Consider the following 23,568-nt stretch of genomic DNA (forward strand, 5'->3'; position numbering starts at 1 on the left):
ACTAAAAGAATAAGTGATACCTTAGAATAAATAGTTGTATTTGTATTAGGGCTGGCAAATGATTAATCATGATTAATCACATACAAAATAAAAGTTTGAGTTTGCCTAATATATGTGTGTGTACTGTGTGTAATTGTTATGTATATATAAATACAAGCACATTCATGTATATATTTAAGAGAAATATGTTATTTATGTACAAAATAGTTTTATTTATACATAATATAAATTCTATAAAAATTATAATAAATACATATACTTGATTAATACATATACATGAATGTGCTTTTATTTATATATACATAATAATTACACACAGTACACACACATATATTAGGCAAACTCAGTCTTTTATTTTGTATGCAATTAATCGTGATTAATCGTTTGCCAGCCCTAATTTTTATATATATATATATTTTGTACCTCATATATATATAAAATAAGCCAAAAATGTTTAGTTTCAATGAGTTTTAGATATTTTAAATAAGAAATAAGACAAAAACACCCATCAATAATGCACCTGATACCTTTGTTTGACCGCAGGTATAAATCTCAATCAATCTGAAATGGTCCTAATGGACTCTGAATTATCGCTCCTGAATTCTGGACCTTCTGAGACTCTGTGACACCACATGTAGTCCCAGACATCATTAAGTGTCCTCTCTAGTGAGCCGTGATAAATCCCACCCATTCAAACAGTCATTTAAAACTAGCCTTGTTGTACATTCTCCTGACCTACCCATCCGGCTCCAATCCCAACAACGCTCAACTGATCTAATCTGAGTGACCTACAGCAGACGGGAATTGATAGGCGTTTCTAGTGAGTAATGCGTTTTGGTCTTCATGGGCCTCTCTTCCAATGAGCTCTACATGATCTAGTAGCAGGGATTGTAATCTCACAGATCAAATTTGCCCAGATTTCCGCCGCTATAGAAAAGTAATAGAGCTTTGCTTAACAGCTTCAGAGGAGAGCTCTTCCATCACGGCCCAAGCTCGGCTTAATGATTTAACTGCGCTGTAGTAAAGTTATCAGATTCTCTCGCTGTGTGTCAAACCTTCGTGCCGTATGTCAGGTTTCTTCAGCGCTCGCTGACATTTTCCAATTAAAGTACAATTGAAAGCCTGTGTATGTGTTCCTTTCTTCCAGTAAAGAAGTTTGCACAACTCTTAATCTGATTGAATCTGAAGTCTTTTTTAGTAGCCACACAAGACTTTCTTTTTTTTTTTTTTTTCCTGATGTTCCAATTGAATGCAGCTGTAAAATTATTATGATGATCCAATCGAAGCAACCCAGCGCTAAGTGCCTTGTTATTTTTTTTTTTTTAAATAGTCATGAAACTGAACTAATCATCATTTGTTTCCTGTTGTGACAAATGTTCTTTCTTCTATCTATTGTTCAATCATTCTATCATTTTATCTATTTTAGACCTACTTAAAATTTAATACTTTCACATTTAAATCAGTTTGTTACTTGCCATTACCTTGTAATTATTTGTAAAATTTACTTGCAATTTCTTGTAAATATACATTGTTTTTCTACCATTTTCTACTATTTTCTGCCATTTGATTTTTTGATTAAACATTAACATTAATAATAAGTATTATTAAAAATATTAAAAATAATATAAAATAAGTAATATTAAAATAATATAGTATGTATTTTAAAATAAATGCTTTTATTTTTGTGTAATATATTTTAAAATGTAATTTATTGTGGTGAATTTCCAGCATCATTACTCCAGTCTTCAATGTCACGTGATCCTGCAGAAATCATTCTAATATGCTGAATTGCTGCTCAAGAAACATTTCTGATTATTGGCAATTTTGAAAACAGTTGTACTGCTTCATATTTTTGTGGAAGCCATGGAACATTTTGTTTTTTAGAACTATTTAATTAACTGAAAGTTCAAAAGAACAGCATTTATTTAAAATAGAAATATTTTGTAACATTACAAATATCTTTACTGTCACTTTTGATTAATTTAATGCATCCCTTGCTGAAGGTAATAAAACCTTACTGGGCACAAACTTTTGAACAGTGCATACAGATTAGAATGAAAGTATCTACTTGTTTTTGAATACTTTTAAAAAATATATATTTCAAAAATGGCTTGAACTGTGCCTAGATTTAAAAAATCTGGAAACAAAAGTCAGATTTTTTTTTTTTTTTTTTTATTTATTTATTTATTGTTTTTGTCAGTAACATAATTCAATAATATAAACTGATACCTAGAACATCTGTGAGAATGCTAACCAAGTCTGACACAGCACACATACAGTCCACAGCAGCTGTTCTGAGCAGTCACACAGTAGTTACTAGCCCAGCCTCATCCATCTAATCATTATAGTCTCACCATTATCCTCCCTTCCTTTTCATTTAAGGCCTCCTTCGTTCTTCTGTCTATCCCTCTCTTTTTTCCCTCTCTCATTCTCCATCCTGTTTAATTTAAGCGCCGGTGTGCGCAGCAGGCTGCCCTGCTCATTTGGTTCCCCCTGATCAGCTCAGAATATGAATAAGTTTCCACTCTGTCTGAGTCTCTCATGCTGAGTCCAACGCTCCCTCACCTGCCTCATCAGCATTTTCACCAGCAACCTGCTGGAGCTTAAAGGGATAGTCCTGATGAAATTTGTACTCATGATGCTGCAAAACTGTTGGGTATCTGATTGCATTTAATCTGGATTACATAATCAGATTAGAAATATATATATATATATATATATAAAAAGAAAGAAAATGTGTGATCTAATAGATTACATTACTAAATGTACAGTATAAATAGATGAGTAAAGTTTGCAAACAAACTTTGAAGTTGGCTTGAAAAAGCCTTAACTGAAAGTTTGAAGCAGTTGCAAACTTGAAATTTGAAAATTTTGAAAGATAGATATTGCTAGCATGTTGTTAGCATGATTATCATGTTGCTAGCATGTTTGTAGCACACTGTTGGAATGTTGCTAGCATGTATCTAACATGATTAACATGTTCCTAACATGTTTCTAGCATGATTAACATGTTGTTAACGTGCTTGTAACATGATTAGCATGTGTTTACATGGCATATTTCTAGGATGACTAACATGTTGCTAAAATAATTAGCATGTTTTAGCATGATTAGCATGTTTTAAACAAGATTCCCATGTCTTAAGCATTATTATCACGTTGTTAACATATTGCTAAAATGTTTTAACATGTTACTAACCTGTTTTAACATGATTAGCATGTTGCTAGTGTGTTTCTAACATGATTAGCATGTTGCTAGCGTGTTTCTAACATGATAAACATGTTTTTTGCATGATTGGCATATTGTTGATGTTACTAGCATGTTTCTAGCATGATTAGTGTTTTTAACAGGATTAGCTTGTAACCATGTTGTTACTGTTTTGGTAGCATTAATTAGCATGTTGCTAGCGTGTTTTTAGCTAACTTTGGATGTTGTTAACATGTTTTAGCATTATTAGCATGTTGATAACATGTTTCTAACATGATTAGCATGTTGCTACCATGTTTTAACATGATGAGCATGTTGCTACTATGTTTCTAACATGATTAACATGTTTTTTTTGCATGATTGGCAGGTTGTTGATGTTACTATCATGTTTCTAGCATGATTAGCATGTTTTAACAGGATTAGCTTTTTACTATGTTGTTACCATTTTGGTAGCATTAATTAACATGTTGCTGGTATGTTTTTAGCGAACTTTGGATGTTGTTAACATGTTTTAGCATGATTAGCATTATGTTAACATGTTTCTAACATGCTTAGCATGTTGCTACCATGTTTCTAACATAATTAACATGTTTTTTTTTAGCATGATTGACATGTCGTTAACATGTTACTAACATTTTTCCATCATGATTAACATGTTTTTTAAAAGGATTAGCTTGTTGTTATCATGCTGGTAGCATTAATCAGCACGTCACTAGCATGCTTTTAGCACAATTAGCATGTTGTTAACATGTTTTAGCATGAATATCATGTTGTCAACAGGATTAACATGTTTCTAACATGATAAACATGTTGCTAGCATCAAATAACATTTTAAGCTGTCATATGGTTGTTACAATGTACCCCACATACAGGGCATGTTGTCACTTTTCACTTCCTTTCTTTTGAGGTAAATAACGAAAAGCGTACAAGACAAGTGTGAAATTAGCGTGGATAAAAAATATACTCTGAACCCCACGTGGATTTACACAAACTGAGAAAAGTGTTAGGTTGTGCCCTGCTCTCCCCTACATACAGGTTCATAACAACATGAGCAGGAGTAAAAGACAAAAAATAATAATAATTTTTTAGATAACCTATTCATATCTGCTCCCTGTTGGATTTGAATCTGCCACACAGAGCAGCTTTAGAGCGTTTTCCCGTACTGATTATTTGTAAGGGCACATTTGTTGTTAGAGCTGAAAACCTATGCCTTTTTCTCATCCGCTTATTGAAATTTTATTCATAGAGCTTGGCAATGGTTCGGCTGCAACCCACAAGCTCGAATAGCACCACGTAGCATTTTCTTGCTTCAAAGATGTCTATTTTCCCAAATAATGGCTAGTTATTTTTTTCTAAATGTGCAAAACTAAATGTTTCTAAAGGTCAAAGCAACTACAAACAAATCTGAAGTATAAATGTAATGCAGGTTGCTGCTTCAGTTTCAGCATGTGCACTTTAGCTGAGCATTGCCATTGCGCCCTTGAGCAAAGGCACTTAACCTCCGTCTGCACCTCAACTATACTAGTTGTGACATTTTGTTTTGTCTGTGTGTCAAACAGAGTTATGGGCAAAGGAAATTCATTCAAGGTTTCCATGCCAGCTGTGCTCAGCTGGCAAAATATAGTGTTAATGCAATAACAATCAAAATCCTTAGATTTACCAGCAATCATTATTAGTGGCATAACGCAAACCCTCCATGCAACCAAGAGAACATGTTTCTTTTATGAAGAGAATAATGTTCTCTTTTCTTTTAATTTCATGGCTTGTTTAAAATCGACATGAAATCAAAAAAGTCCATGTTGTTCTAAAGAAAAATCAAGTTTGTTTTATAAATCATAATGACTTGCTCCACCTATGAAACTTTTCAGATAACGTCACTTGGGTTACGTGGGTAGAGAAAATAATGTTAACTAACAGTTGTAGCAGTGGCGATTTCTTTAAGACTGCAAGGGAAGCTCAGCTTCCCCTATAATGTCACAAAATTAATGGTCAAATTATGTACTATTGTACTAACATTTTATTGACTAAAAATGCGTTAGAAAACGTTCATCTCAAAGACGAGTTCGTTCAGAATCAGTTAGATATAGCAGGTCGGCTGACTTGATTTTCTTCTCATACATTCCCGTAGCATCACAGTGCATTTCCCCGTTGAAGCCCAGCGTCCATTGACTTCAATGCGGCTGCTTTGAACGTTTTTTTTCAGTGCTTTGAAACTAGACGGTCATTGGATAAACGCTGCGATTATGTCCCGCCCACGGACGCTCAGCGTCTCTGGGGGTGAATGAGGAGCAAATGAGGAGTGGGCTGGCCTGGACGCCGAGCTTCTGCGTGATGATTGGAGGGTCTGTCGAAAGATTGCATCTCCTTTTGACTGACAGCGATTTTGTACTATACGGAATCGCTGAAGCTATTCGCGCTCAGTCCCATCGCGGATTTCTCAAGTTCAGTCGAAATAAAAACTGCTGCAACCTATTTCTTTATATTTGCTTGGCGAAATTGCTTGATTTTCATCATACATTTCACACAATTATACACCACATTCCTTGTTTCACTTTTACAGTTTAATATTTTTTTTAGATCGTTCATTCATTCATTCATGTTAATATTTAATGTAGTAATCAATATATATATATAGATTACTACATTAAATATTAACATGGAGGATGACTATAAATTAATATAAATATAAATATATATATATATATATATATATATATATATATATATATATATATATATATATATAAATAGTAATCTTGAAAAATTTTAACATAACATAATGAAACCTTATATTTCTATTAAAATACTTTATAAATAAATAAATAAATAAATAAATCTCCATAATAACCTTATTTAAATTGCAAAATATTTATACTATATAGTAGCATCTGACTAAAAGAAAAAATACATCATATTTTGCATAATAAAACTAAAGCTTTTTTTTTACGATTGTTTGCATTGTGACTTACTTATGACAATAAGGCACATTCTTGTGAATAAATAAATAGACAATTTTATGATGTAGGCCGAAAATGAGCTTCCCCTATTTGACAGACCAGTAGCCGCCACTGAGTTGTAGGTAAAGCAGCCTTTCAGTCTGTAGTCTATAATAAGCTTGTGCATGGTGAGTCGTCCGGGACCTTTAAATGAAGGTGATTATTTGCAAATATAACATTAGTAGCAGCTGTGTCTCTTGAGCTTTCATGGGCCGGGAGGTTGTAGGTAAAGCTTTGACTGTAGCGGGAGATTAGCTGGCTTTGTGCCGCAGCTTCACTTACAATATTAGTTTATACGCATAACATCACTCATGCCCTTCCTCCAGAGATTTCTACACCATTTGAATGGGTAACTGTTTAAATACTTACTTATTTATTTACTTTATTTATTCATGTCTTCCTTTCTTTCTTTCTTGCTTGCTTGCTTGCTTTAGTTTTTTTTATGTGTGTATTTATTTACAGAATAAAATGTAATTTGAGGACAGTTAATAGATGTCTTTTAATATTTGAGATTATTTGTTTATTTATGCTTGTGCATGCTTATTGATGGGGGGAAAAAATAACTTTGAGAACTACTAGCAATCGCTGTCATTTATGAATAAAAGTTTAAAATTTGACCTTATGACCCCTGAAACTAAAGCAATGTTAATGCAACCATTAAATGTGATGTAAAAGTATTTATTATTGGTTATTCTAGATGTTTTTGAAAGTTTGGCAGTAGAAGCTACAAAATAGCATTTTAAAAACCTCAAAAACAAATTCCCCAGCAATGCTCTAAAACATCACTGCACATAGCTGGCACATGTCTGAATTCTTAGTAAATCTGTACCGGCCTTTCGGTAAGTCTACACATTTAACAAGAGTTCTGCTCGCTGGCCAAAATCAATACTTGATTTATCTGCAAATCAAATTTCCACCAACACAAGCGCCTAGCTGACCTTGCTGGAGCTCACTTTCAGTCTCACATCGCCCATCAAAGAGCTTCATCTAAATGATGTGTGTTGCCCTTTTAGAACATCAACCATCTGGCAAAAGTTCTCTGCTGCTTTTAGGTTAGTGATAGATGTGTGTGATTATGTATTTCATTACCCAAATCTTTGTACCTCTTGCATTTTATCATGTCCTTGGGCTATTCAAAACTTATGGGTCGGTCAAAATGTTTTATGTTTTTTTTTTTTTTTTTTTTCTTGTGCTTATGCTTAATTGTTGTATTTATTTGTTCAGAAAATAAAGGGAAACAGCAATATAGTGAAATATTATCAAAATGTTATTAAAATTGTAAATTTATTTAAAATTTTCATCATCATTACTCCAGTCTTTAGTGTCACTTGATCCTTCAGAAATCATTCTAAGATGCTGATTTGCTGCTCAAGAAAAATGTCTTATTATCGCCGATTAAAACACAAGCATCTAAGTGCTAGTAAAATATTTATGTCCAGTACATTTCTGAGGGAAAAGAGAGAGAGAGAGAGAGAGAGAGAGAGAGAGAGAGAGAGAGAGAGAGAGAAAGAGGGAGAAACATCCTTTATTGACAAACTTTTTTTTTTTTTTTTTTTTTGTATCTTGCAGAGCTGTTCTGTTTTTATTCCCCTGCGGTTTGACTTGTGCAAAAGGCAACAGCACAGCAGATGGAGAAATCAAAGTGAAGAATTGGAGTGAAAGGTTGTGCGTATCCGGTCACACCACAATTACTTCCCATTGTCATACGGGGCATCGCAGGAGCCTCATATGTGAGGGGGAATTAGTTTGAATATCCTTGACATGGCTGACAACATCTGTTTGTGTGCAACCAAGTGTTAATTATGCCTGCCAGAACACAACGCAACTGTGCCAAAGGTCTTCAGCAAGTTAACTTTAGCCTCCATTTTGGTCGCTTGGGGGGTAAACAAGAGATGAAGCCCACAGCAAGACGGGCACATTATGGTGGTGCGTTTCTATTCTCGTAATAGGTCTCTCCTTCACGTATCCTTTTAAAATGCATTGTGCAGATTGCTGTCATATTGCAGTGTAATGCCAGTCCTTGGCTCTTAGAGCTAATGCTCTGATGGTGATTCTTTTAATCATAAACCGTACTGATGTTTGACTTGGAAGGAAGGTCTTGATGTAAAAGCAGTGCAAACTGGCCGTCAGTCGTGTTTGTGCTCATTTGCGAGGTATGGTTTAATCTCGTTCAGCCCGATTGTGTCACTTAACTGAATGGCTTTGATGTGGGTGTTAATATTCTATACTGTCCAAACATCGTTTGATTCAGGCCACAATGGTGCGTCTGCTGTGCAATTATCCGCAGTCTTCCTCTCTTGCTGTGAGGGTGGAACTGTTTTGAAAGATCATTCTGTTCATACTGGGCACATATCACATTTGTTTGAACTCTGTAGTTGGTGCACTTCATAAGCGTCACTTTGACAAAGAAATTAATGTCAGTATTGCTTACGGTGTGTATATATAGTGAAAAATACCTTGTTATTAAAGAAATAGTTCACCCAGGAATTATTCACCTTCATGTCATTCAAGATGTAGATGAGTTTGTTTCTGCATGGGAACAGATTTGAAGAAATATAGCATTACATCACTTACTGACCAATGGATCCTCTGCAGTGAATGGGTGCCGTCAGAATGAGAGTCCAAACAGCTGATAAAAACATCACAATAATACACAAGTAATCCACACAACTTCAGTCCAGCAGTTACCATCTTGTAAAGTAAAAAGCAGTGTGTCTGTTAAAACAAATCCATCATTAAGGCGTTCTGACTTTAAATAATCAAAATGAAGTCCATAATCTATAATAACACTTCATCCAGTGGAAAAAGTCCATCTCCTGTTGTCCACTCACATCAAAATCCACTTACATATTTTTTTTCCAACAGTCTTTGGACTGGTTTGGCTTATAAATGGTGCTAAATCTGTGCATATTTCTCTCCTGATTCAGACAACAACTTTTTTTTTACGGGAGAAACCGATATTATGGATAAAGGACTCTTAGCTGAAAGCAATGGTTTGAAGTTAAAAATGTCTTAATGATGGATTTGTTTCTATAAACACACAGCTTTTGGCTTCACAAGATATTAATTGATAGACTGGAGTGATGTGGATTACTTATGGATTAGTGTGGTGTTTTTATCAGCTGTTAGGACTCTTATTCTGACGGCACCCATTCACTGCAGAGGGTCCATTGGTGAGCAAGAGATGCAATGATACATTTCTCCAAATCTGATGAAGAAACAAACTCATTTACATCTCCTGAGGGTGAGTACATTTTTAGAAAATTTAAATTCTTGGCTGTTTTAAAATTATCTTTTTAATATTTAAATTACAAGTAGTTAATGGGTCAAGGTTCACTTTAAAGATTAAATTGTTCATTTTGTTCATGTGTACTTTACATATCTTTCCAACACAGAACTACACAAAAAAAAAAAAAAAAAAAAAAAAAAAAACATTTTTGGTAAACATACTTTACATGCTAATGAATTCACTTGACTTTTACTTTTGTTTTCTTTGACTTTAGTTCTGCTGTGAAAAGCTTTTCTTCAGGTCTTGAGCAAATATTTAGTAGGGGGAAAAAAATTGTTCCCTTTAGAGCAGTCACCTCCCTACCGCGTTTATCGGTGTGTTTCTTCACAGTTAATTTTATGCAAGTCATTTATCAAGCAGATGTTCCCAATCAGCCACTAAATTAAGTACCTACAGCAATAAATGAAACTTTATCAGTCATGAAAAGATTTGAATGGCCAAAGTGACATTTGTATTCCTGGCAAAATATGATTTGCCACCATATTATAAATCCACTTTAATAAGGCCAACTAGATAAAAAGGGTGCGTGAAAAGAGCAATAAAGAGAATAAAGTAAATGCATGAGAAATTATTATTTCCAAAAAACTCTGATTTCACCTTTTTATTTGTTTATTTTGTGCTATATTTGCCAAATATATTTGGCCATATATATATATATGGTTTCTAGGATGCACTGGGTTGTTAAGGTGTTGCTATGTGGTTACTAGGATGTCTTCGGTGGTTGTTAAGTCATTGTAATCACAGATGTGTAAAATTAATTATGCACTAAAGTGTAATATGCAAAAAAAAAAAAAAAAAAGTTAGACTGTTGTGGGTGGTTGCTAAGGTGCCAAATCAGGGAGCTTTGAGTGAAAAGTGTGTTAGAAGTTTGGAAAAGCTAAGATCCTTCAGGAAGCAAATTTATATGCTGGTTTAGTGCATAAGAATTGTAATTATTATTATCATTATTATTATTAATGTTGACTATTTAAGCCCATTATGGTCAAAAAGTGACTTTTTATTGCACAATTATGACTTCTTGTTCCTCACAATTGTAAAATATAAGCACAAAATTGTGAGATAATACATATTTAATATAAATATTGCAATTGTACCTTATTTTTCTCAGAATTGAGAGAAACTAAGTCTGAATTGCATCTTTTTTTTTTTTTTAATTTATGTATTTGTTTATATATTTATTTTTTGTGGTGGTGGAAACAGGCTCCCATAGTGAACTGTATTTGCTGCTTAACTTATTTATTTTTCTGACACCATGATACTCTGCCATTCAGGTTTAGTGTAATTATTCAGTAAACCATAATTCTGCAACATCTGCCTCTGTATAATGTTGAAATGCTTCATGTTTTGATCTGGTACCCATCTGAAGTCGGGTGCGCGTGCGTTCTCTCTTTCCTTTCCTAAAAGTTTAGCCTTGGGTAAACTAATGGGATCCTCCAAAACAAGTCGCATATGGCACCAAAGTGACATTTCGGCGGTGCAGGATAAAAGTGTCGCATCCTTATGAGAGTGTGCTGGCAGTATGGTGAGGTTTAGGGATTTTCCCTTGAAAATTGTCGGGGGATTGTTGGGAGGATTTTCGATGTTGACACTTTTTTGGATGATGCACTTGACTTTCTGAGGGCAGAAAGGTGTTTGGTTCTGACAGCATCCCAGGTGAGACTCTCAAAGACACTTGCAAAGCCGAGCGCTCAAATGATTCCCTCGCAGTTCTGGTTCAGGTTGTTTCTCGACATCCAAAGCCAGAGGATTTATTACCGCATTTTATTAAAATATAACTTGTATTAAATGCATTCTAGTGAGCTGCTGGCTGTCTGGGAGGAATTTTAAGTCACAAAATCCTTCCTTAACACCACAACCTTTTGTAAAGCAATCTGGTTTTCTCTGAAATCGTTTTTAATTTGTGCAAACTCACTGCTGCAATGCAATTTTTCAATAAAACCAAAAAATATTAGTCTTTCTACTTTTCACAGTTTTAGTAATGTATTCTTTACTTAATTGTTTCTTTGTAATTAATTGTGAAATTTACTTGGAATAAGTTTTTTTTTTTTTTTTTTTTTTTAAGTGTAGGCTTTTGTGGGAGGTGGCTAGGGTGTTGCTATGTGGTTGCTAGGGTGTCCTGATGGTTACTAAGTGGTTACAATCATAAATTGGTTGTGATTAATTATGCTCGAAAGTTTAATATGCAAAATAAATAAATAAATAAATAAAAAATAAATATATATATATATAATATATATATATAGTACACTATTGTGGGTGGTTGTTAAAGTGTTGCCATATGGTTTCTAGGATGCACTGGGTGGTTGCTAAGGTGTTGCTATGTGGTTACTAGGATGTCTTTTGTGGTTGCTAAGTCATTGTAATCACAGATTGTCCTGATAGTTGCTAAGTGGGTGCAATCATAAACGTGTGGGATTAATTATGCCCCACAGTTTATTACACACACACACACACACACCAAAAAAAAAAAAAAAAAAAAAAAAAAAAATCAGTGTGGGCTGTTGTGGGTGCCTGCTAAGGTATTGCTATGTGGTTGCTAGGGTGTCCAGGGTGGTTGCTAAGTAATTGTAATCACAAAAATGTGGAATTAATTCTGAACTGAAGTTTAATATGCAAAACCATCACTATTCTTTGTGTATGTTGTTGTGTGTGGTTGTTAGGGTGTTGCTATGCAGTTGCTAGGGTGTCCTGATTGGTTTCTTGATTGTTGTAATCATAAATGTGTGGAATTAATTAAGCACCAAAGATTAATATCTGAAAACATTTTTTTTTTTTCAGTATCGCTGTTGTGGGTGGTTGCTAGGGTGTTGCTATGTGGTTGCTAGGATCTCCTGAGTGGTTTTTAGGCACCAAAGTTTAATATCCAAATATATATATATATATATATTTTTTTTTTTTCAGTGTAGGCTATTGTGGGTGGTTGCTAAGATGTTGCTATATGGTTTCTGTGATGTCCTAGGCAGTTGCCAGTGTGTTGCTATGTGGTTGCTAGGGTGTCCAGAGTGGTTTCTAAGTAATTGTAATTGTAATCACAAACATGTGGAATTAATTCTGCACTGAAGTTAAATATGCAAAAACATCACTATTTGCTGTGTATGTTGTTGTGGGTGGTTGCTAGGGTGTTGCTATGTAGTAGCAAGCGTGTCCTGATTGGTTTCTAGATTGTTGTCACAAATGTGTGGAATTAATTAGGCACCAAAGTTTAATATCTGAAAACTTTTTTTTTTTTTTTTTTTTCATTGTAGGCTGTTGTGGGTGGTTGCTAAGGTGTTGCTATGTGGTTGCTAGAATGTGTTTGCAATTACAAATGTGTGAGATGAATTCTGTGCCAGTGTTTAATATGGAGGGTTAATGGTTAAAAACAAACCCCTAAGCCTTTGGAACAGTGCTACTGATGCTTGTTTTAGCAATAAAATCTGCCTGCCAACAACACAACAACATTAACCCAGCATATAACAACATTAATATAAATGAAACAGCAGCGCCCGCACCAGGACCTGCCCGCCACTGATCCGAAATAAAAGCAGATATTATTCTTTCTCCTGAGAGGCTTCACAAACTTCAAACTGAAGAGCTGAATCCTAACACCTAAGTTGTTTGTGTGCAGTTTTGGGTTATGAATACATGAATTTTAAAAGATTTTTCAGGACACCACAAGATCTCTCTCTTGCTGTTGACCTTTATAGCCATTCAAAAAGACAGACATATTGAAGTCACACACAGTGTACCGGATGAAGAGAGAAAAAAAAAATATATATATTATCAAATATAGCCTGTTAAAAAAGATTGGCTTAGACCAGCATATATTTGCAGGCTAAATAATGTTAGTAGTCAAGGTGTTCAGTTGCAAACCTCGTTTTTGACTTATTATCCTGCTAAATTATCTTCAAATCTTTGAAGCTAGACTAGACCAGCAGCACTACATAAGATAATAAGACTTAATTTTCAGTCAGTCAGTTAATGTAGGAGTGTTTTGTCTTAATGCATTTATTTACTTACTTGCTTAAAGTATGAATAAGTGAAAAAAAAATAAAAAAAATCAGCAGGAGGTAAAAAAATAATGTATTTATATTCAAGATATGTACTCGCTCTATAAAATTAAAATGATCAGAGTAATTAACATTATTAAATTAAATTACTTAATTACAACATAACTGGCAAGTAGCTGAAATAAATTATTTATATTTCATTTTAAGTAACAATTTATTAATTAATTATTTACACTTATTTATTATAGTTAACTATTATAATCTTGTTTTGCATGCATTCATTGTATATGTATATGTTTGTCTTTTAGCTCTGCCTGTAGCCTGTAGACGGTTACTGTTAACAGATCACTGTTTTACTGTAGTGATAAACCTCTGCCAGTGCTGTCAAACTATGAACAAACACTCTTCTTTGAAAGTAATATTAAGGAGTAAGAGGCCAGCGGCTCCATGTGCTGCACAATTAGCACTGCCAGAAGATCGTGGTACTTTAGGAAATGGCATGTGCATTAAGCATGTGTTTTGAGTCTTGGCTTTAATTGTGCACACCAAAAGTTAAAGTGCATCTCATGTGTGGGTGTAATGTGCACGCTGTTTCATGGGCCTTGAAGAGCATATAAAAGCTCTTTGATATGTAAATGTCTTACAATACATGTTATCTTTCTGATGTGAATATTCAGCTGCTTCTGCCTTAAAAAAATATTTTTTCTTGCTTACTCATATAAAGCAAACTCCAAAAGTCTGAAACCTTTACTCTATTTCAAATGTATTTATTTGTTTGTTTGTTTGTTTGTTTACCAAGAGCATATAGTGTGCTTCAGTGGAAGTAAACAATTTATTTGAAATATTACATATTCTTAATTGTGATTGCTAACATTTAATTTTAAAGCTTTTCTTTGTTTCAAATTATGTATCAAAATTCCAAAACTGTCTATTTTCAAATTCAAATTACAGTAGATTTTAAATGACAAGTTTTCACTCTGGACTTTTGAACAGCACTATGATGAAATTAAATAAATGCTTTATTATAATGCACTTTTAAAAAATATATATATACATTATCGAACAATTTTTAAATGACACTATGATAAAATTAAATAATTGTATTATTATTATTATTATTATTATTATTATTATTATTATTTTATTATTATTATTTATCCACATTTTACTTTAAAATTAAATATTTTCTTTTGAATGACACTATGATGAAATTAAATAAATGCATTATAATGAACATTTTATTTTAAACAAAGTTATATTATTGAATGCCTTCTGAACGGCACTATGATAAATTAAATAATTGCATTATTGTAATGCACATTTTATTTAAAGAAAAATAATTATTGAGCAAATTTGGAATGGTACTATGAAAAACTTTAATCATATTATTATAATGCACATTGTATTTGTAAAATTATATTACTGTAAGACTTTTGAATGCCACTATGATTAATTAATATGATTAATTATTATAATGCATTTTTTTTAAACCTTCATTAACCTATATGTAGTATATATAAATATATCTATATCTATATCTATATATCTATATCTATCTATCTATGTGTGTGTGTGTGTGTGTGTGTATATATATATATATATATGAAGAGTTCAGATGCAAAACCAGCTAAAAGCCACCTCGGTCAAAAATGAGATAATGAGTGAATGCTTTTGACACATAGTATACATCCATCAAATACTTTTACTTCAAACTCACTAAATTCAATTCCAGCCTCAGCTCAATTAGAAGTGCTGGTACTTACATAGTAGGGGTGGAGCCGAACCCGAATACGGTATTCGGAAAGGCACAAATAGCGTTTTTTTACTACTACTTATTTCGAACAAATACTTAAAAAATATATATATATATTTGTATTCGGGAACATGAAAAACTTTATATCGAAAAGCTGCGTTTCCTCATGAGACCGCTCCCAAAATTTAATCTGCGCGACCTCAAAATATATTTGGAAGCATTTGTGAGAGTGCGAGAAATCGTTGTGGTGCGACTTGTTTTTATTTCTTTACAAAACTTTCGCAAGCCTAACTACTGCCCAGACTGCTGTGAGCTGATACAGTGAAAGTTTCGCCGTTCTCTCCAACATTACATAACTAACTAACCTTGATCTTTACATTCTTAACTTTAATGCAGATTTTAGATATTAGCCGTCAATCACTCCCTGTCACTGACACTGCGCTCCGCTGAAACTCGGAACCGGCCTTTTTTTTTCTCTCTTAACCAACCTCCGCTCCATATTTGCACAAACTACATTGCAATTAGGGGTTTGTGATATGACGATTTTTGATTGTGGACAATTAAAATGTCTCCACAATCTGCTTTTGAAGAAATATACTATATTTCGTGCTACAGCGCACATTCTGTCAGACGCAATTCTGGCGCCTCCGTCTCAATATACTGTACAACGCGGCATACACTCACATCAAATGATAACTCCACTCACGCAGGGGCGTAATTTCCACTGGGGACACACTTTTCAAAATCCCGTTTGTGTCCCACCACTTTCAAATAGTTTTGTTAAATTAATGTCTTGTATTGTAGAATGCACGCTCAGCACCGCAGAGAGTTTAGCGCCATCGTTAAAACTAAACCGAAAGTAAAACGCGCGCGCGCATTCAAAAACAATTTTAATACCCCACGTTTAGAGAACGACTCCCCAGTTAACCTTAGCATAGCTTCCCGTCACTCATTAACTTAGTTGAAACTCATATGGATTTGGGCAACCAAATAGAAAAGAGTGTGGCTGCTGCTGAGCCATCTCTTGGTCCTCCACCAGCCAAAAAAAGTGTGTAGAAGTGTAACGCAAAAAAAAAAATAAAAAAAAAATGGATTTTTACGCCTATTTTGAATTTTACTCGAATACAAATACAAATACTTTTCCCCCCTCAACAAATACAAATACAGATACAAATACCGGCTGCTTTGCACACCCCTATTACATAGAAACCTATTCATAGGAGCCTGATTAAAAATGCTTATTTTAAAGGAAACTGTCAGATGGATTTAGAGGCTTTTGCATCTGAACTCTTCATATATATATATGTATATATATGTATATATATATATATATATATATATATACATATATATATATATATATATATATATATATATATATATGTATGTATGTATAATTTAACCCAAGGGCTACGCAATTCAAAGCTATTCATTTTGTTATGAATAATCTTGTATTTTGGTTCCATCAGTTCCTTTGGTTATTATATTTTACACATAAAGTGTGTATATTTTTATTTATTTATTTATTTATTTATTTATTTATTCTCTCTCTTTCTCTCTGTTACTGTCTGAACTATCTTGGGAGCATATTACAGCACTTTTTGTGTTTCTTCCACTTGAGGATGAATTGTTTTGTTGTACTTTGCTTGCAAGTCGCTTCAGATAAAAGCATCTGCTAAATGAATACATGTAAACATAAAATGACTCATGGCATGTTAATACTTTGGTCATGCCGTCCAGTGTACTCCACTTGTCTAGAATAAACAGGAACAACTAATCCTCAACAATCGAGTAAATATAGCCACATTACGCATATAGCAAAGAGGCCAATGTGACAGTAAAGAAAATGTAAACTGACAACAGACGTCATTACGCTCCAGACTCCAGCTCATCTTTAAAAGAAGATGTAAAAGAAGAACGTATGTTTTATGTGACACCAGCCATTAATTAAACAGGAGAGCGGAGCAAAAGCAGAATATGAAATTACAGTCGGCGCATCCGTTCAAAAGAAGATGCGAGACAGGCAAATAGCGTCAGTCCTCGGAGGCGCTGTAAATAAATGGATTTGCTTCTTGAGATGTGATTCTTCCATCACTGACAGTTCATTCTCATATCCCTGCCAATCAGGTCTTCTCATGCTATTACGGTGTCATTTTCTTCTTTTATATATTCACCTGAAGCCGGCTCGCTTAAAATGTGCATTTGGAGGCCTGTAATGTTGCCCACAGACCAATTACTCAGTAGCTCCTCTCCCCCCATTCAGACTGACATTACTGATTCCCTCTGATGTCAGTGATTCTATTAAATAATCTAAGATGTTTAGCTCACTCTGTTTTCATTTTAATCCGCTCGCTGTCATGGCTTGATGTCTTCTTTGATAAGACAATATGGCTCAGTGGTTGAGTTGATCTTTTTCCCTGCGCCCTACTGAAGGCAAAACTCTACAAAGGCTTCTGCTCTCTTGCATTTTGTTAAGAGCACAGAGCATTTAGTTAGAAACCGTTAGTGATCTGCATGGTGTTACTCTTCATATACAGACTTATCGGAAACGTTTGCATTAAAAGTGCATGAGATTTTACAGTTATAATCAAATAAATCACTTTGATGGTGGGACTGTAACTTCTTGTGGCTAATGCTTCAAGGCTTTCTGCTTCTGTTTTATTTGCGTTCCCTTCGGAAATGATTGCTTCTATTCAATCCAGTTATTTTATGTGCTTTCAGGTATAATGCCCATGGCTTAATGTTCAATGCCCAGGTTTAATGCCCATGTGACATAATAACAGTTGAGGGGTTGAAAGAGTTTAATATGAACATGGAAGAATTCAAATTAATTTTCACATTTATTTTGAACAATAAATAAATAAATAAATATGGTTGTTTTATGTATGTTTAATATAACTGGTAAATAAATAAATACACTACCATTTGTAACTTACTTTTTTAATGTTTTTGAAAGTCTTTTACATTCACCTAGGTGGCAAAGGATGGACAGTATTTGATCCAAAAATATACTAAAAAAAAAAAAAAAAAAAAAAAAAAGTTTAAAAGAACAGTATTATTTAAAATAGGAATATGATATGTTATCTTTACTGTCACTTTTGGTCAGTTTAAAAACAAAAAAATATCCTTTTGTATTTTACCTATTTAGCTATATAGATTCTGATAAAATCATTTGCAAATGAATGAAAACTAAATATATCAGCAGAAGTTTTTTGGTGGAACTGAAATCAGACATGTGATAAAATCTTCATGTGTTTGACCTCCACCGCTGCTTTAACAGGTTCACCATCTGCCGACCAGATGCTGTTGCTTCACACTTTGCTTGACAATTTTTGACACTTTAGTTAAAAAGTGTGCGCTGTTAAAGGGCAGATGACAGCTTCTGGAGTTCCTTCAATGTACGTCGAACTAGATGGTGCAAGACAGGATGACAAGGGGCACCTGTCGGATTTCTGCTGTCTGACTTGTTGCCGAGTTTGTCAAGAGGACACAGGCAGACAAAAAAAAGCCCGAGAGATTCATTTTTGAACCTTTTATTTGAGCTATGAACAGATAAAATTGCATTGCTATATTTATGAGGAAATACATTTTTACCGCCACACTAAAAAGAATGCGTTGTCTAATCTTGTAATATTTTGTAAAAATTGATTCTCACTTCAAAATGCAGTGGCATTGGATTTGTCAATATAGCCCCGGGGAGTCCAAAGAGAGTGGAAAACAGTATGTTCCTTACTTTTATTGTCTAATATTGTCCAATATTGCCACGTAACCGCAAATCCCCATGCGTGTGTATCTTAAACACATCTCTATGCTTGTAAGCGCTTTAGGTTTGTGCAAGAACAGAGCGCAAGTAACAAATTGAGTTCTGTTTCGTTTCTTTTTCTTGTGGTTTTAAATAGCTTGAACGTGTAAATTGGCAAATTAATCTGCAAATAATATGCTGAACGGTGGAGTCTGGACCCGGTCCGTACGTATCACATATCCGTGATAATAGGCTATATGACAGATCAGAGCAATCTTTTATTCACTAATTTAACATGAAATCATCAAATTGCTTCTCCATATCAATCACATCCAAAGAAAGTACAGTATAATTAGAACAGTAATTTACGCACAATAAATAACAGAGCATCACATCTATACAAATTTTCCCTAGAACTTTCAGAATTCTTCCACGGCCCGGTAGTGGGTCGCGACCCGGTGGATGGGGACCTCTGCCTTAACCAACCTCCAAACCTAAACCTATCCATTTTATAGTGAACATAAAAGGATATAAAACATAACTGGCCAAAATATGCAGGGAAATTACCATTTTAGTAACAATATATAATAATATATATATATATATATATATTTTTTTTTTTTTTCATAGTTGCTAGTCCCACTCCTCACCAGAAACACGGCATGTCATAATCTGTGACGAATGCAGGCGAGAGCCAATGAGCGTTCGATTTTCCTGCCGTAAAACCTGTCGTTTCTTGATGCGGCACTATTTGAATTTTCAGCACGGGTTTATTGCTGTTGCTGCTGGACTCGCGATGGAGATGAAGATCGCCGGATAAAGGCTAAAGAATCGTATGGATTCTCAAGATCTGGATTACACCACACAAATAAAATTGTTTCATTTCTTAATTATGATGCGTGTTCGGTGTATTTTATGGTTCTATTGTTAGTCACAGCATGTTGGAGAAAACAACTTTTGTGTCCCATCACGTTAATATTATGTGAATAGTTAAACGATTGCAGAAATGTTATTTATTTTAGGGTTTAAAGTGTAGTCTTGTTTAACATTATGTAGGCCTATTCTTGGAAACAAGCGGGCAGCAGAAATCACACAGAACAGAATTAAATGTTATAATATCATATTAAATAAATGATTAACAATTTATGCAATTGAAAACATAAGGTCACTGGTATGACAAATAAAAACAACAATGAAATTAATGCCACGATTTCAATATTCATAACGATTCGTTTTTTAGGTGTCGTCAGTACATCAGTATTGTATGTTCAAATGCTGAAAATACGTAAGTATTTGTATGTTTAGATGCTGAAAAAACGTCAGTATTGTATGTTTTAGTGTCTGGAAAAACTTAGTAGTTATACTTAGTAAATATATGTTTTGTAGAATCACATTTTACTAAAATGCATACAAATTATCATGAGATCACGTTGTATAGAACCATCCAATTAAAGAATTATCTACATGTTATCTATCAAAAATGTTGTATAAATGCATTAGCTTTATAAAAATAACTGAATGGATTTAACAGTTTGTTACCATCTTTAGCAGCAAACTGTAAGACATTAGCTTGTGAGAGTTGTGTCCTTTACAAACTGACTGCATCCATGTTATAATAAAGCAATAAGCCCCAAGAAGCTGTGGTTTACAGTAAATTTATAACAGCTAAGGGGTGAAGTGGAGAGCCTAAAACCCACTTAGCTGTTATAAATTCACTGTAAACCACGGCTTCACAGGGCTTATTGCTTTTATTAAACTGTTATTCCATATACGAAGTAAGGTTTCACAAAATAAAACACAGCAAATAAAGTGGAATGATATAAATAAAAACAGTATTCTTCCACCAAACAATGTAGTTCCTCAGATACAGTTGTGGTTGCAACAAAGTGGTTGCTTAGCAACACACAGAAGTAAACAAAGATGTATGTTTGTAGAGTAATTTACAACAGCTTCAAAAGTGGCTCAACCAATCAGAAACAATGAGTATAGCCGCTTCATATGTTTGGATTTTTAAATGTAGTAAATGTGTTCAGAAGCTAGTAGTGTTGCACTTGTAATGTGAATCCTTATGTAAAACACAAGCTCAAAAGTGCTCAAAGACTTGTAGAAGCAAACTAAACTAACATGTTTTTTTTTTTTTTTTTCTTGTTTTCAAGAAAAAAAGTTATAGTGTAAATGGTACGTTACTTTCAAATGCAATAGAACATTAACCTTTTAGCGCCATTTAGGGGAGAGTGGAATAAGATGAGCTATTTTTTTACTTATGTGGTCCTCAAGATAAGGGGAAATGAGGCACAAGTACAATGAAAGTATCTAAAATAATTTCAGGATGTTTCCTATCATTTTAAATTGATTAGAATGTATCTATAACAAAGGGTTAAAAATTTATAGTTTCTTATAAAAAGTGTTCCTGTGGCTCAATTTGCCCCAGGTTAGGGGTAAGTCACCCTAGTCAGTGGGTAAGATCTAGGTGAACACTGACCATCTGACTGAATCTGATTCAAACCCATGTGATTTTTTTTTTCTTTTAAAAACTAATTTAATAGTCCAATTTCATTTTACAGTCATATTTATTTTCTTAAAGTTAAATTAAACAAAATTAAACCAATAAAATAAAGTTTAATTTTCAAGCTTTAATTGTGCTTTTCTGAAACAATATGTTGAATACCAAAATTTTAACCTTTCCAAAAACAGACTAAATAAAAAGAGTTAGAATGAAAGAATAAATGTCACTGAAACTAATAAACATTTTAATCAAAAGATTACTGGCATTGTAGCTTTTCTGCAGTGTTTAACAGACCATTATGGACTGCAGGTGGAATTATATATTTAATTATAATGTGATGAAACACATCTTCTGGTTCTAAAATAAACAGATAAACTAAAGCAGTTGCATAATATCACAATAAAATACCAATTTATACCTCAGAGATTAAACTTAACTTCAGTGTCTTGTGGTGGGGTAAGTTAAAGTGTTGGCTCAACTTACCCCACATCATTTGGTTCACTTTGCCACATAGCTGACATTTTGGAAAAAAATCTAGGTAGCTTATCGATTCAGGCTGATATTTAGCTAAATGATTTGCATGGATTTATATGTTGCTAAAACACCTATATGCATCATGAATATTTTTAGACCTGAATAAATTTGCTTTGATGTAACAGCAACAGTTTTTAAAGTAAACGAGTGCCTTCCACTCCTCCTGTTTGTTTCTTCGTTTCACAGTCTGGCAGAAATGATGTGTGATTCCAAAATACATGGTCACATGATGGTAAAAGTGTGCAATTGCCAAGATACAGGGGATGGTTCAAATTACCCGCTGGCTCAACTTACCCCACTCTCCCCTATTGGACGGTTAATTTCTGCACTGCCATGGCATAAACAACAACCAGCGTAATAAAACGTTGCCAGATTCACGTTCATCTGTTTTGAATAAAACTAAACACGTTTTTAGCGCCACTCACTGGATATTTACTTTCAGCATGCGCTAAATGTGCAAGAAGCAACAGAATATATAAACAATTGGTGGAAATGTCCACAGACAGAGCCTGTGTTGCCATGGAAGCTCTGCTGCGAGAAAGTGTGCAATTTCAAAACACACGTTTAAGTGGAAACGCCAGCCAATCATTTATTGATCTGAAAATAACATACTTGAGACATGCTTTTACAGCCGTGTCTTCAAGTAAGAACGTTTTATCAGACAAAAGAAATAGTCTAACACAGAATTGGAAAAAATTCTATCTGAATTTGTGCTTGCTTTTCATGTATGTACGTTAATGACATGAATATGGAAAGGTTTGATGTTACTTTGGTCATCAGACTTGGATAAAACAGGTGAAAAAAACTATAAATTTAAAAATCTTGGACCACAATGTCATAGAGGCTTGGGCTAATAAAAATCTATTATTAAATACTTTTGCAACTGCACTGCAATGCTCTAATATATACAAAAAACACCAGTTATTTTGCATGAGTCAAAACACTTTATTTTGTTCTGGAAATGAGAAAATTTACTTATTAGATGCATCCTCAGTTCTTTTGCAGAAGAAACAATAATGTATGAGTGAATCAAATGTGATTTCAGTATGATGCTCCACTAAAGCACTATAAAGGTCAATCAAAGTCCATAAAGCAGTCATGCGGTGACAAGACGACCAATGGCATTGGACAGGAATGAAAAAATAAGGCATCCCAACCACTGACATTTAGTCATTATTACACAGAGCTCATTACAAAAGCATTAACATATTGTTTCCAAGCTTGTTGCATCATCAGGATTATTCCAAAGCTGCCGGCGTTAGAACTATCTGCGAGCACATTCAAATGCCATCTCGCGCTAGGGAGCAGAGGCATGTTCATATAGCCAGCTTCATAAACAATCGCAAGGCATTTTACATGCATGAAAAAGACATGGAATCTGTCACCACCGCGGTCTCTGTGGCTCCCTCCAACCGCCGCCAGCGGGAGCTATCACCGGACTTTTAGCACTACATTACCCATCACCCCGTACCTGAGACCCCCACTTCCGGTTCCGGGTTTCCCGGGTCGCTTCCGTCAGTCGGCCATTTATACCTCGCCTTCGCGGGCATTTCC

The sequence above is a fragment of the Labeo rohita genome, chromosome 1 (assembly GCF_022985175.1).
Source record: "Labeo rohita strain BAU-BD-2019 chromosome 1, IGBB_LRoh.1.0, whole genome shotgun sequence".
NCBI classification, from domain to species: domain Eukaryota; kingdom Metazoa; phylum Chordata; class Actinopteri; order Cypriniformes; family Cyprinidae; genus Labeo; species Labeo rohita.